Genomic DNA, 14,736 nt, shown 5'->3' on the forward strand with positions numbered 1-14,736 from the left:
GATTACACCCTGGATGGGATGCATCATATGGGAGACCCAAAGTCCCGAGGCAGGCTGATTCAATGGAAACAGTGCTGCTACTGGGTCTGGTGGTAAGAAAAAAAAGTTACAGGAACTGGGGGGTTGGGGGGTGGAGAAAGACAGATGCTAGAACCAGGAAGGGGGTGGGGAGAAGGAAAGGGAGAGATACTGAATACTGGTCGCCTGCCCATGCCAGATGCCAAAGTTGCCTTCTCTCAATAAGTGAGAGGAGGAGGCTTTGGCATGTGAGCTGGAGTTGGGGGCCCAATGCATGTGACTTGGTATGCCTGTGTGCCAACTTAGACCCGACTGTTTATGTGAACTGCGGGATCGCAGTTCACATAAACAGTTGGGTCTAAGCTGACGCAGGAGGAGGAAGTGACCTGCTGTGACCTCTTCTTGCTCCATGAGCTATGCTGGAGGGCTCAACAACCAGCTCACAAAATTCATAAAAAATTAACCGGCTCTAGTGAACCAGTGTGAGACAGCTTGCAAACCATTTAGCATATCTCATATATCTCAGACTGACATGGCATGAATTTTAATAGGTAGATTACAAGCACAATGAAGTGCTTCACTGATTTTCTATCTGCAGGCAGTAGCATATCCTGTATGGCTTTAATCTTCCTGTGAAGCTAGGGTATGTCCATGGAAGCAGACTTCCTTCACCTTGAATTGTGATTTCTTCACATTGAGCCATAGCTTCACTTGCCTGCAGAGATTCGTTAGGACTAAGAGACTGATATTGTGGTCACGTTCTGTTTCCTCATCAGAGTCAACACAGCCAATGATGAGGATGTCATCTGCTATTAACTCAAAGCCACTGAGCCCAACCAGAAGTTCATGCTGCTACTACAGATTCCAAATGGTAGTTTGAGCCATCTTTCCACCGCATGAGGTCCAGAATGAGGTCAGCTTTTCTCATCACATTTACATTGCAGGAATGCATCATTGCATCAACAAGTGGAAACAAGTGCGCTTTGGACAGCTTGTGTCTCAATACAAGTGTTGCTCGATTTCTCTGCAGCCTTGGACACCATTGATTATAATATCACTAGCCGTTAAGCCCGTTAAAACGGGCGAGATTTGTGTTTTGCAAAATGTAATAATTCTCACCTCCATCCATCCATGTCCACCAACCCTGCTCTCTCCCCTGCCCTCCCCCCCCATGTCCAGCAGCCCTCCTGTATCCCCTGGCATCCCCCCATCCACCAACCATCCTCTCTCCTCTGCCCTCCTCCATATCCAGCAACCCTCCTCTTTCCCTTGGCCTCCCTCCCCCCCCGTCCACCAACCCTGCTCTCTCCCATGCCCTCCCCCCATGTCCAGCAACCCTCCTCTCTCCCCTGCCCTCCCCTCCCCTCCATCGATCCATGCCCAGCAACCCTTCTCTCTCCCCTGCCCTCCCCCCCCCCATGTCCAGCAGCCCTCCTGTCTCCCCTGGCCTCACCCCGTCCACCGACCCTCCTCTCTCCCCTGCCCTCCCCCCATATCCAGCAACCCTCCTCTTTCCCTTGGCCTCCCCGCCCCCTGCTCTCTCCCCTGCCCTCCCCCCATGTCCAGCAACCCTCCTCTCTGCCCTGCTCTCTCCCCATGTCCAGCAACCCTCCTCTCTCCCCCCTGCCCTCCCCCCATGTCCAGCTACCCTCCTCGCCGCCGCTCCCTCCTCCCTCCGTGCCGGGCCCCCTGCACTGACATGAGAGCGCCTCTCACCTCCGTGTGAAAGCACTGCTGCCCTAAGTGCTTCCACACGGAGGTGAGAGGCGCTTTCATGTCAGTGCAGGGGGCCCGATACGGAGGGAGGCGGGAGTGGCGGCGATGACGTCGGGGATGGGGGGTGGAGGTTGGTGCGCCGGCGATGTTGCTTTGTCTCCAGGCTCCAGCGGCAGCGTCCGTTTCCCTCTCTGTTCTGCCCTCTGACGTCATCACGTCTTGACGCGAGGGTGGGACAGAGAGGGAAGTCTCTACTGCGCATTTGCAGGTGAGTCGGTCACTTGTCATTTATATGTTTGATGCTTACAAGACTGGCAGAAATAGGTATCAGTGGCACATTACTTACTTACTTCAAATCCTATATGTCAGATAGACATCAATCAGTTCTGTTCCGCAACAGCACATCATCACCTTGGACACTGGACTGTGGGGTGCCACAGGAATCCATACTGTCTCCAATTTTATTTAATATCTACCTCAAGGCTCTGGCTGAGCTGCTTTAGTCAATGTACATGAAACTCTACATCTGTGCTGATGATGTGCAGTTACTCATACCCATTGAACGAGATCTACCCACAGCTCTGAGTAAACTGACTGCCTAACTGCAACTCAGGCAACAAATTTTGCCTGAACCCACATAAAGCAGAGATTCACAAGAGGACAAATACCCGACTTCAAAATACCTTTTGGGAAGTATGAACTCCCCCTAAAATCATAGGTCAGGAATCTTGGGATACTGCTAGACTCATCACTCACTCTGATCCCGCAAATTCAAACAACCTTCAAAAATTGTCTCTATTATCTGCAACAGTAACAAAATCTCTCTCCATATATTGACAAGACGAGTCTGACCATAGAGGTCCATGCCATGATAACATCACGACTAGACTACTATAATGCCCTGTACACTGGCCAAACCAATAAGAGTTTATAACAGCTCTAAGTGTCATAACCACATCACACCCTTCCTGCAAAATCTACACTGGCTACCAGTACCTTACAGGGCTGAATTTAAAACTCTATGTTTGATTTTCAAGGTCCCCAGACAAAATGGGCCTGAGTACTTGAAGAACAAGTTAGCCCTTTACACACCTTTAAGACCTTTAAGGTCCTCTCAAGGATCATTACTATCTGTACCTTCATCAAAAGAAATTGTACGATGTGATATCCTCCAGTGAGCCTTCTCAGGAGTAGCCCCCATGCTCTGCAATTTACTTCCAAAGGGGCTATGTATAACTGGAGACTACCTCTACTTCAGGAAGAAGGTGAAAGTCTGGCTCTTCTCTCAAGCCTTTAATAAATAGGGTGACTGACTATATACTCATTCTACATATGGACTAGCTTGCTACACACACTGTAACTTAGATCAGCTCCTTATCTCTTGCTTAACTATACAATGCACTTGCCTTGACTTTAACTAACCATCAAATTATCCCAACTGACTCTACAACCATTTTGTTCCCATCCTATATCTGCTCTTGTCCCTCAGCTATATGTTAAGCCATATTGTAGAAAGTCTTTCGCATCATATCTATGTTAGTTGAATGTTCTAATGCATTCTTATTAGGTGTATCATTAGTATTATGCTAACATTGTATTATATCTCTGGTATTTGAATTCCAGTGTTGTTAAATGTGTACATTTTTTATACTGTTTCACGATAGTTCTATTATTAGGTTTCAATTTACTGTTTTCAAGTTTACCTCATTTATTGTATTTATGTTTATTCTTTGTTATTTTACTATTGTTATGCTGTTAACACAATTATAAATGTTATATTGAACTGTTTATTTTTTTTATTAGGATTTATTTACCGCCTTTTTAAAGAATTCACTCAAGGCCTAATGTACACCTCCGTGAGTGAATCCCTTCATAAAGGTGGTTAATAAATCCCAATAAATAAATAAATCTTGGCATGATATAGTGAGATCTCTTCAGTACAAGGTTTAGAAACTTTGGATCAATACAAATTCTTGGCTTGTCAGGCTTTTTTTTTTTTTTTTTAACTAAAAGCATTTTGCTGATTCATTCAGTTGGTTCAGTCACAAGTGTAATATGACCATCTGCTTTTTACTTTTTTAACTGGGCTTTCATGTCTGTCTTTATGGCAATTGATATATAGTGTGGAACATATTGTACAGGTAAAACACTGGGATCAAGGTCAAAATTGACTTCTCTTTGAATAGACTCCAGGGGACCATGAAAGACATCTTCATAGGCAGTAACCAGTTGATGTCTTGACAGTGTTCTGGTGCACCACTCTTCTATGCCGTGCAGAGAGGGTGAACTGAATCAGTCCAAAGCACTCACATCTTGAACTAGACAGCAGTGGTTTCTGATTTGCTTTCACTTGCTCAAATTTGAGCTCAGGAGTGCATCCAGCATGCTGTATTAAAAGACCTAAGGATGGCACAAGCTCTCTTACATATAGCTTCAGTTTGGTGCTTTGCTGCAGGGGTGCCCCCAGTGCCAACCTCATTTTGTCTTTCAGACACATTGCCCCAGTGTCCAGATGAGGAAGTTGTATCATATTATTCAATCTTAGATTCACAAATCATTTTTGTCCTTTTGTTTGCATAGTGTCAAGGCACTCTTTTGAGAAAACTGCATCAGTACTGAACAAGTCTGCATCATTTGACTCTGATAACTCTTCTAACATGCAGCTTATGTGCTTGCTGTGTTTGCTTCCTGCTTGACAGGCACACACTTTCAAAATGAGTTGAGCAACTGCAAAGCCAACAGGTTTTTCTATATGCTGAACAGTGCTCTTTCACTCAACTCTATTCATTGCTACTGTAACTTGGGTCTCACCTGGACGCTAGCTCAGATAAATTTCAGTCTTCGCTCACTCTCAGGCAGCTCTTACCACACATCTCATTTTGAGTCCACTTACAGTCGAGTTGGGGTGGGTCAATGGTCTTGAACAGCAATCTGGGAGTTTTGGAGACACTTTTCTAAGTCTGGGTTCCATTCAGCTCTTCAGTTCAGGAACTACGCAGCACTCCAAAGGCTTAACAACAAACAACCTTTATTGTAACTTCTGCAACAAGCAGATGGTACCTTGATTCACCAACAACACAATTGATTGCTGCACTCTATCTTATTCTTCAACTTCTCTTGTTTCGGGGGAACACCCGCACCACTTTCTTCACAGCTATATGTACAGAGATATGTCAGGGCTATTTAAATATAAACAAATACTCCTGTCCATGCCTATCCTGTTAGCCAGATGTCACCTTAGGGGTCGTAGTTCTCCTCTACTGAATTGCTCCACTCTCACCAGGCACAAATCCTTATGGCTGTCCTCCTTCTGCAAGTGTACCTTGCAGGGCTGCACCCCGGTCTTGAGCAGTCACCTTCCTGCCCTAAACCCCACTTGCGGACAGGATTCCCCAATCCTCCCGAAGCTCTGGCTTCTTCTCCAGTTATTGTGACTGGAGCAATAACTGCTCCTTAATTTCTGCCCCGCTTAAATTGGCTCTCCAGGATCCCCCTTCTTCTTCCTGATCACTTGGAAGGGGCTTGCAGGCAACCAAAAGACCCTCAGTCAACTGTGACTTGAGGCAAAACCAAGTACATTTCCCGCTCTCATTATTCCTCTTTTATTTTCTCTTAACTCCTCCCAAATCCATCACTCATGCCAACATGGGCACTTTCTGCATTTTATTCTATAAACACTTCCTGTGGGCTGGGCTTCCTTCCACCCTGGGGCCTCCAAATCACTCCCCCCAGTCACTCGCTACCAGGGCTTACTCCTACAGTAATCCCAATTTAACCAGGGATTACACTACTGTATTTTCAATGCTGTAGATTTGGTTACAAGTGGGTTGCTCTTATGTTGCTCGTTGCAGTAGCTATCCACACTTCGCTGATGTTTGTCTGTTGCATTAACACTATCAGTCTGCCAGTCCTGTTCTTTAGTTTTCAGATGCAAGTTAGTGAGCTTTGGGGTATGACATATTTCAATGGCTGTGCTCTCATTGGTGATGCCAAGAGCTATTTTATCCCAAATAAGTAAGTTCCTTAACTCCCTCCTCAAAGTGCCCTCCGCTCCCACCCCTTCCTCACTCTCTCCTCAATCACTGGCTGACTACTTCTGCGACAAGGTGCAGAAGATCAACCTAGAATTCACCACCAAACCATCTCCTTCTCTTCACCCTATAACCCACTCCCGCAACCAACCAACCCAGGCCTCCTTCTCCTCTTTTCCTGATATCACCGAAGAGGAAACCGCCCATCTTCTTTCCTCCTCGAAATGCACCACCTGTTCCTCTGACCCCATCCCCACCAACTTACTTAACACCATCTCTCCTACTATCACCCCCCCATCTGTCATATCCTCAACCTCTCTCTCTCCACTGCAACTGTCCCTGACACCTTCAAGCATGCTGTAGTCACACCACTCCTCAAAAAACCATCACTTGACCCTACCTGTCCCTCCAACTACTGCCCCATTTCCCTCCTACCCTTCCTGTCCAAGTTACTTGAACGCGCCGTTCACAGCCATTGCCTTGATTTTCTCTTCTCTCATGCCATCCTCGATCCGCTTCAATCCGGCTTTCGCCCCTTACACTCGACAGAAACGGCACTATCTAAAGTCTGCAATGACCTGTTCCTTGCCAAATCCAAAGGTCACTACTCCATCCTCATCCTCCTCGACCTATCCGCCGCTTTTGACACTGTCAATCACAATTTACTTCTTGCCACACTGTCCTCATTTGGGTTCCAGGGCTCTGTCCTCTCCTGGTTCTCCTCTTATCTCTCCCACCATACCTTCAGAGTACATTCTCATGGTTCTTCCTCCACCCCCATCCCGCTCTCTGTAGGAGTTCCTCAGGGATCCATCCTTGGACCCCTTCTTTTTTCAATCTACACCTTTTCCTTGGGCTCCCTGTTCTCATCTCATGGTTTCCAATACCATCTTTATGCTGACGACACCCAGCTTTATCTCTCCACACCAGACATCACTGCGGAAACCCAGGCCAAAGTATCGGCCTGCTTATCTGACATTGCTGCCTGGATGTCCAACCGCCACCTGAAACTGAACATGGCCAAGACCGAGCTTATTGTCTTCCCACCCAAACCCACTTCTCCTCTCCCCCCACTCTCTATCTCAGTTGATAACACCCTCATCGTCCCCGTCTCATCTGCCCGCAACCTCGGAGTCATCTTCGACTCCTCCCTCTCCTTCTCTGCGCATATCCAGCAGATAACCAAGACCTGTTGCTTCTTCCTCTACAACATTAGCAAAATTCGCCCTTACCTCTCTGAGCACACCACCCGAACTCTCATCCACTCTCTCATTACCTCTCGCCTTGACTACTGCAACCTACTCCTTTCTGGCCTCCCACTTAGCCATCTATCCTCCCTTCAGTCCATTCAGAACTCTGCTGCACATCTTATCTTCCGCCTGGCCCGATATACTCATATCACCCCTCTACTCAAGTCACTTCACTGGCTTCCAATCAGGTACTGCATACAGTTCAAGCTTATCCTACTAACCTTCAAATGCACTCGATCTGCAGCCCCTCCCTACCTCTCCACCCTCATCTCCCCTTACGTTCCTACCCGCAACCTCCGCTCTCAAGACAAATCCCTCCTTTCAGTACTCTTCTCCACCACCGCCAACTCCAGGCTCTGACCTTTCTGCCTCGCCTCACCCCATGCTTGGAATAAACTCCCTGAGCCATCTTCAAATCCTTGCTCAAAGCCCACCTCTTCAATGTCGCCTTCGGCACCTAACCACTATACCTCTACTCAGGAAATCTAGACTGCCCAACTTGACATTTTGTCCTTTAGATTGTAAGCTCCTTGAGCATGAACTGTCCTTCTTTGTTAAACTGTACAGTGCTGCATAACCCTAGTAGCGCTCTAGAAATGTTAAGTAGTAGTAGTAGTATCTTGCAGTGTGCCATACTCACATGTCATTGCTTTCTCTCTCAAACAGTTGTCAGTGGATTCATCATCCCATAGTTTGTAGCTATGAAACATGTATCTTTCATACATTACATGTTGGTAGGTTCAAAATAGGCTTCTAATGCATCCAGGATAACTTTGGTACTCTTCCTTTGTTGTTCTGTGAGGCTCAAATTGTGCTTATAAAAACTGTGGCATTCAATATCCATCACCCTTCTCAACATAGCTGCTTATATTTCAGCTGGCTCCTCATGTAAGCCTGTTGCTAGACAGCAATCTTCAAACTCTGCTCTGAAATGTTCCCAATTGCCACTTAAGTCACCACTAACTTTCATGCTTTTTGGGGGTGGGATGCTGTTAGCAGCTGCCATGATGCTGTAATGCTTTTGTGCTTCTGTTTCAAGGGAGAGTGTGTGCAATCTTAGGGGCTGATGCAGAAAGCATTACTGTGGCTTTAACCCAGTTTCACCATGGGTTTTACTGGCCAAGCAATGCTTAAATGATTTCAGAGAGTGTATTAACTCATGAGGAATCCATTACTGCAGACTGTATTAAAGTACATTAAAATGCATGTTCATGCAGTCATTAGGTATTCCAAGGCCAGGCTAAAAAAAAAAAGAAGCGTGTTCTGCATGGGAAACTTTTCACCAGGTCCGAGGCAGCGTAGAAGGGTTGGTTGAGAGGAGAGGGTGTCTAGTGGCATCCCTTTTCTCCGTCCAATCTGACTACCTTGCTCCAGATTGCTTCCTGACCTGGCCCCCAGGATATTAAAAAAATAAAGGTTTCCCAGGTGGTGTAGTAGCCCCCCTCCCAAGCTGATCTCCCTTTCCCCTATTATTAAAAAAAAAAATGCCCTAGTGGGCTAGTAGTCCTCTTCCTCTTCTCAGTCCCCCCAAAATCCCTGGTAGTCTAGTGGGCCTTCCACCCACCCAGTGACCCCAAGCTGAGGCCCCGACTTCAAAGCTGGAACGAGGCAGAACTGAAGCCCATTTGCTACTTCATCAGTTGCCATCATCATTTAAGGGAATTTCTCCTCTATATGGCAAACTGGCCCCACTTGGCGCATCCCAGGATGCACTGTGTGGGGTAGGACACCACCATTTTGAAGATGATGGAGACTGAGGAAAGAGCAAGTGGGCATCACTCCTGCCTCATTTAAGATATGGGGTTGGGAGCCTCAGGTTGTGGGTGGGGGGCCCACTAGCCTACCAGGCATTTTTTGGGGACGGCTATTTACTGCCTAAGCCCTTAATGCCACCTATTTATTTGGCAGAAAGGGCTCATGCACTACTCGTGCGGTAATCACTGTAAGCCTTACTCTGCACGCACAGTTCTGTAACCCACCACACTCTGGAAATCGGTGCAGGTTCAGAAACCTCCGATACCATGTATGTTTCAGAATTAGAAATAGACACACTAAATGCAGCTGGTACAAAGGGAACCATGCTGTATATTAAATGTTAAAAGTGACAACAACCAGGAAGTAGGAAAACAGTGATTATATAACAATGAACTACTAGGTGTCATTAGTATAAATTAAGATCTGTAACAGCTACTGGAATCATTTTTCTTTTTCTATGAAGAGAATTCTGGTGTCTGCTCCTAAATTGTGAAGTATGTTTAAGGTGTAGTATTAGGAGCATAGACCTGTGTATCCTTCACTGCCAGTGGGTGTTCCCATCTTACATTTTGGAGGGAACTATAAAACAGACCTGCCAAATCCCCCCACTCCTGCTGGGGAGCTAAGAACTCCTGAGAAGTCTCGCTGGTGGGTATCACATCGTATAATTTCTTCTGATAAGGGTACAGATGCTCCTTTAGAGGTCTCAAAGGTGTGTCTTAGGACTTTGAAAATCAAACACAGAGTTTTAAATTTAGCCCTGTAAGGTGCTGGTAGTCAGTGTAGTTTTTGAGGAAGGGTGTGATGTGGTCATGCCACTAGCAGCCTTCTATCATTCAGACTGTAGCATTCTAAATTAGTTGGAGCTGATGCAAGCTCTTTTTGGTTTAACCAGTGTACAGGGCATTATTGGTTGTTCAAAGCTCCCAGGACTTTCAAACAAGTACCCAACGTGGCCATGTTTCGCCAGAAGTACAGGCTGCATCAGGGGCAATGCAAATAAAATCGTTGCAAAATTATAACTAAAAAGATCTCAGAACAGCTTAAAACCAATAAAAGACTGTTTTTCTTCAAAAGGTCTGCTTCCTTTCCAGTTTACAATTATGTACAAACAGAGGGTAAACAGAACTGCAAAAACTGACTGGAAAGAAAAAGCTAGTCAAAAATAAAGCATTTCAGAGCCACAGGCACGCATCTGCTCGCCGTCCCAGCAGGGATGTGCTATGCCCCATTCCCATGAAGCACCCTCATCCATCAAATGCTAGCGAAAACAACTGTGTTCTGATGGCTACCTTGAAATAACTGTAACTTGATTCTAAATGGAGAGAAAGAGGCAACACATTCCATACGGAGGGAGCAATGAAAAAGAAAATACTATGCTGTGTCATTTTCAAGGATGCACGTGACATGGGGGGAGGGGGATCAGTAAGCACTGTTTGTTACTGCCATTATGTATAGTTTTGTGGGTTAAAGCCAAAATCTTAAATTGGATTCTGAACTGGTTAGATTATCTCTCCTTTGCTACACCAGGTCACATCAATCCCGTCTGTCCTGTTCATACAGCCATACTACTGATGAAACTGGTTGGTTGCTGGCATTGAAAGACCTTTAGTCTGACCCAGTATGGCATTTATCATGTTCTTATGAGTTGTTTCATTAACTGAGATGGCAAAAGCTGGCGTCAGACCACAAGGAGAAGATGGAATAAATGATGCCTGCAAAGCGAAATTCTTATAAGTAGTGCTGCCAAATACATAAGTACATAAGTATTGTCACACTGGCACAGACTGAAGGTCCATCAAGCCCAGCATCCTGTTTCCAACAGTGGCCAATCTAGGTCACAAGTACCTGGCAAGATCCCAAAAAAGTGCAATACATTTTATGCTGCTTATCCTAGAAATAAGCAGTGGATTTTCCCCAAGTCATTTTAATAATGACCTATGGACTTTTCCTTTAGGAAGCTACCCAAACCTTCTGGCACATTCTCTGGCAACAAATTCCAGAGTTTAATTACAGGTTGAGCGAAGAAAGATTTTCTCCAATTCATTTTAAATTTAGTACTTTGAAACGAATCGTAGAAAATTTTTATTCAAAATTCCTTTGGGAGATGTTTCTTCTACTTTAATACTACAGAAATTTAGACGGTTGTATCTTCAGAACCTTATTGTTCAAGCCAAAGTAAACAGGACACACAATGACATCAACTCATAGCCATAATGATAAATAATGCCTTATTTTATTGTGTTGCATGAATGGCATGCATAAACCATCAATAAACAAGCACTCATTGCAGAAGGAAAAGATATGTTTTCTACACTGTACCATAGGTGGAAGTCAAATAACAAATGTTTGATTTGAGGAATAGGTTTTTGACTGGCAGTATGGAAGGTAAGACTCAAGAGACTGTTTCTGGTGGGTGTTTTTAGTTTGTTATTTATGGGCAGGGCAATTCTATAACTGGGTATATACAGTTACGCACATACCGTTTAACTGCCAAGAAAACCAGCACTTACATGTTTAAGTGCCCTATACATTATTCTATAAAGGGCAGATATATGTGACTCATTGCCTACCTGCAAGATGGGTAAACATGGGGGTGAGCATGAGAAGGATTTGGGTGTGTTTCCAGCTTATGTGCATAACTTATAGACTATTGTAAGTTGCATGTAGAGGTCAACTGAAACTGGGTTTTTTTTCCAGTTTTGGCCCAAACTGAAATTGCTGCTGAAACTGGCTGAGAGCTTTTGACTGAAACTTATCACCTAGTTTTGGCTGACACTGAAAACTCAAGTTTGTGTGAATGTGAACCAGTGACGGCCATTGGGGATTGTCAGCGCTTGCAGTCTACATCCCTCTTCTAAACCCACAGTATCCAAGCCAGAATATAATAACCACATAAAAAACATACTTTACTTCTAAGCAAAACACCCTGTATATAATAAATGTAAACCACTTTGTTGTACCACAGAAAGGCAGTTTATCAAATCCATGCTCCTTTATATGGACTGCAGTTAATGAAAACTGAAACTACAAGCCATTGTGCTTTTACAGTGGCTGACTTTGCACAACACCTGGAGTGGCAGCTGATGTCATCTCATATTTACAGACAAATTCCTGTTAAAATTTTGTATCAAAAGCATTTATTTGGAGCACTGTATTTAGCATATAAACTATTGTGCAAGATCATAACTGTATTACTTGTAATCACAGTACAAAAAAAAAAAAAAGAATACAAAGAGTACCCCCCCCCCCCCTTCAGGACTACCTTACAATCCCTGGTGGTCTAGAGATGTAGTCAGGGCAGGACAGTGCCCCAGTCATGGCAGCCATCTTGAGAGCCAAGCCAGAATGGGCAGGAATAACTGGGGATCGCTCCTGCCCAAACAACATCCCTAGATCACCAAGGATTATAAACTACGCCCAGGGCGGCCTACAAGTTGGAGTGGGGCACTCAAAGGGGGCCTGGAAGGAGGGCCCAATCCTGTTTGTGGGGGAGGGGAGGGAGACAAATGGAACAAAATACAAATTTTCAGTTTCCACCAAAAACACAGTCATTTTTGGCCAATTCCAAAAACTTAGCTAACAATTAAAATAACCTTTCAGCCCAAACTGGACAGCAAAAGGATTTGGGGCTGGTTTTGGCACTGTAACTGATATTTGGTTGGCCTCTAGTTACACGTGTAGCTTGCCACACTTAGATACACTCATTTAAGCCTACCACTAATGTGCTGACATGTAAATGGGTGTGCCAAAATGTAGGCATGCTGATGCCAACTTACGCTACTATTTAATAACGGAATCTTGGTGCACAGATGCTGTTATATAATTAGTGCTCAGAATGCGGTATTGAGGCACCTTATATTGTGGTGTCCAGTTATAGAACTGCCCCATGTGTATTCCATGTTTGTGACTGATGTGTGTTTGTATCGTTGATATGTTGTATTTTTACTGGTTGGGTAGTTTTTAATAGAAGCCGGAAGTGAATAAATCCAGCTGGCGAATGAGTAAAATAAAATGTCTATCAGCATGAAGTGTTAACATGGGTAAATATAATCAATTTTATAATTGAAAAAACCTCAATAGTGCATTTGCATCCTTATATTTGCTTTTTTTTTTTTTTATAATACAATGAAAAACGGTTTATTACACCTTTAAAATAAATAAACTACTATAGTATGAAAACTGATCTGAATTTGGAAGTTCCTGCCTTTATATTTAAGCAGTAACAAGTAAACAATTCTCTCTCATGACTCTGCTATCTACACACTACTAACCAGGACACTTTTTAGATACAGACACAGATTTAAAAGTGGGATGCAGACAAGTTCTACTTTCTTGTAAACATACCCCCGTAGACCGTTGCAGTCAGATGTGAACCCAACCAGTTCAGAACATTCTGAATAGTGAAGATTACAAATAGTAAACATGTCTAAACTGTTCAGTCTGTGTGAGTAATGGTCTCAGGTTTTCTGTTATTCCCAAGTTGTCTTTCAACAACGCATTCACCTGGTTTAGGAAAAAAAAAACATACAAATGCTAGAAAAAGAATAAAAGACTTAGGTAATACTTCTGCAGAATGGCATCCAGGGGACCTTTTAAGAAGCTGTGGTAGGGCTAACGCTCGCCAAATTGACACTATTGCTGGGGTAGTGTGGGCACCCGGCAGTAGTTTTTTTGAAGTTGGTGTGCACTATTTCCCACGGTAGGAAATAAAATTCTATTTTGTACTGCGCGCGGGAGGGGTGGTGTTCCCGGCGGTAATTGGCTGCACAGCCATATTGGCGCGCACTGCCTGATTACTACTACTACTACTACTACTACTATTTAGCATTTCTATACCGCTACAAGGCGTACGCAGCGCTGCACAAACATAGAAGAAAATCAGTCCCTGCTCAAAGAGCTTACAATCTAATAGACAAAAAATAAATAAAGTAATCAAATCAATTAATGTGAACGGGAAGGAAGAGAGGAGGGTAGGTGGAGGCGAGTGGTTACAAGTGGTTACAAGTCAAAAGCAATGTTAAACCACACGAGTAGCATGTGAGCCCTTTCTGCCAAGTGAATAGATGGCATTAAGGACTCAGGCAGTAAATCGCTGTGCACTACTTTTCATATTAGCACAGTCATTTATTGCCCCATTAAAAAAAAGGCCTTTCCCAGCCATGGTAAAAGATGGCCCAGTGCATGCCAATTTCATACGTCCAAATTCGCACAGCCCACTTTTCACCGCAGCTTAGTAAAAGGACCCCCCAAGATAAACTACTGTAAAACAAATTCATTACTATTGCTTTTGTGTATTTATGTGTGTGTGTGTGTTGGGGGGGGGGGGGGGGGGTTCTAAACAGAGAGAGAAGAGCCCAGTTACGGAAATCTCAGAGGAGCATGCAGTTGTGCAGGGCAATTCTATAACAGCACGTGCAGTTGTGTATGCCTCGCACACATAAGTGCACAGAAAATGGCATTTACACAGGAAAGTGCACTAAGTGCTGTTCTATAGTGCAGTGTGTAATTTTCTTAGCACATAACTGCAAGGGAACATACGGGCGGAGCATGGCAGGGGCATGGGCGTGTCTCCCATTTACACCTACCATTGGCTTATGCTAATATTCTATAACAGAATCTTGGTGCCCAGATTCTATTATAGAATTAACACTCAGCTCATTGTGGCTCCCAGTTAGAGAATTGCCCCATATTCACGAAGCGCAATGTGAAATTCCTGCTCTGATCTTTGCTTGCCTGCTACCTGCAGTCCTGCCCTTTCTTGTCTTTTGAGCACAGCATTGTCCAGCTACAACCATCAGGCCTGAGCTACAGTAAAGCAAGGTTGGAAAGCAGATAATAGGGAAATCAGGAAACTATGGAAAGCCAACATAAGTTTGCTGTAGGATTTTGGAAATTTAGCTGCCACCTGCTCTGAAGATTCTGGAATCTAGTATGCTTATTATTCAACTATGAATCTTGGAATG

The sequence above is a fragment of the Microcaecilia unicolor genome, chromosome 2 (genome assembly GCF_901765095.1).
Source record: "Microcaecilia unicolor chromosome 2, aMicUni1.1, whole genome shotgun sequence".
In the NCBI taxonomy this organism is placed as follows: domain Eukaryota; kingdom Metazoa; phylum Chordata; class Amphibia; order Gymnophiona; family Siphonopidae; genus Microcaecilia; species Microcaecilia unicolor.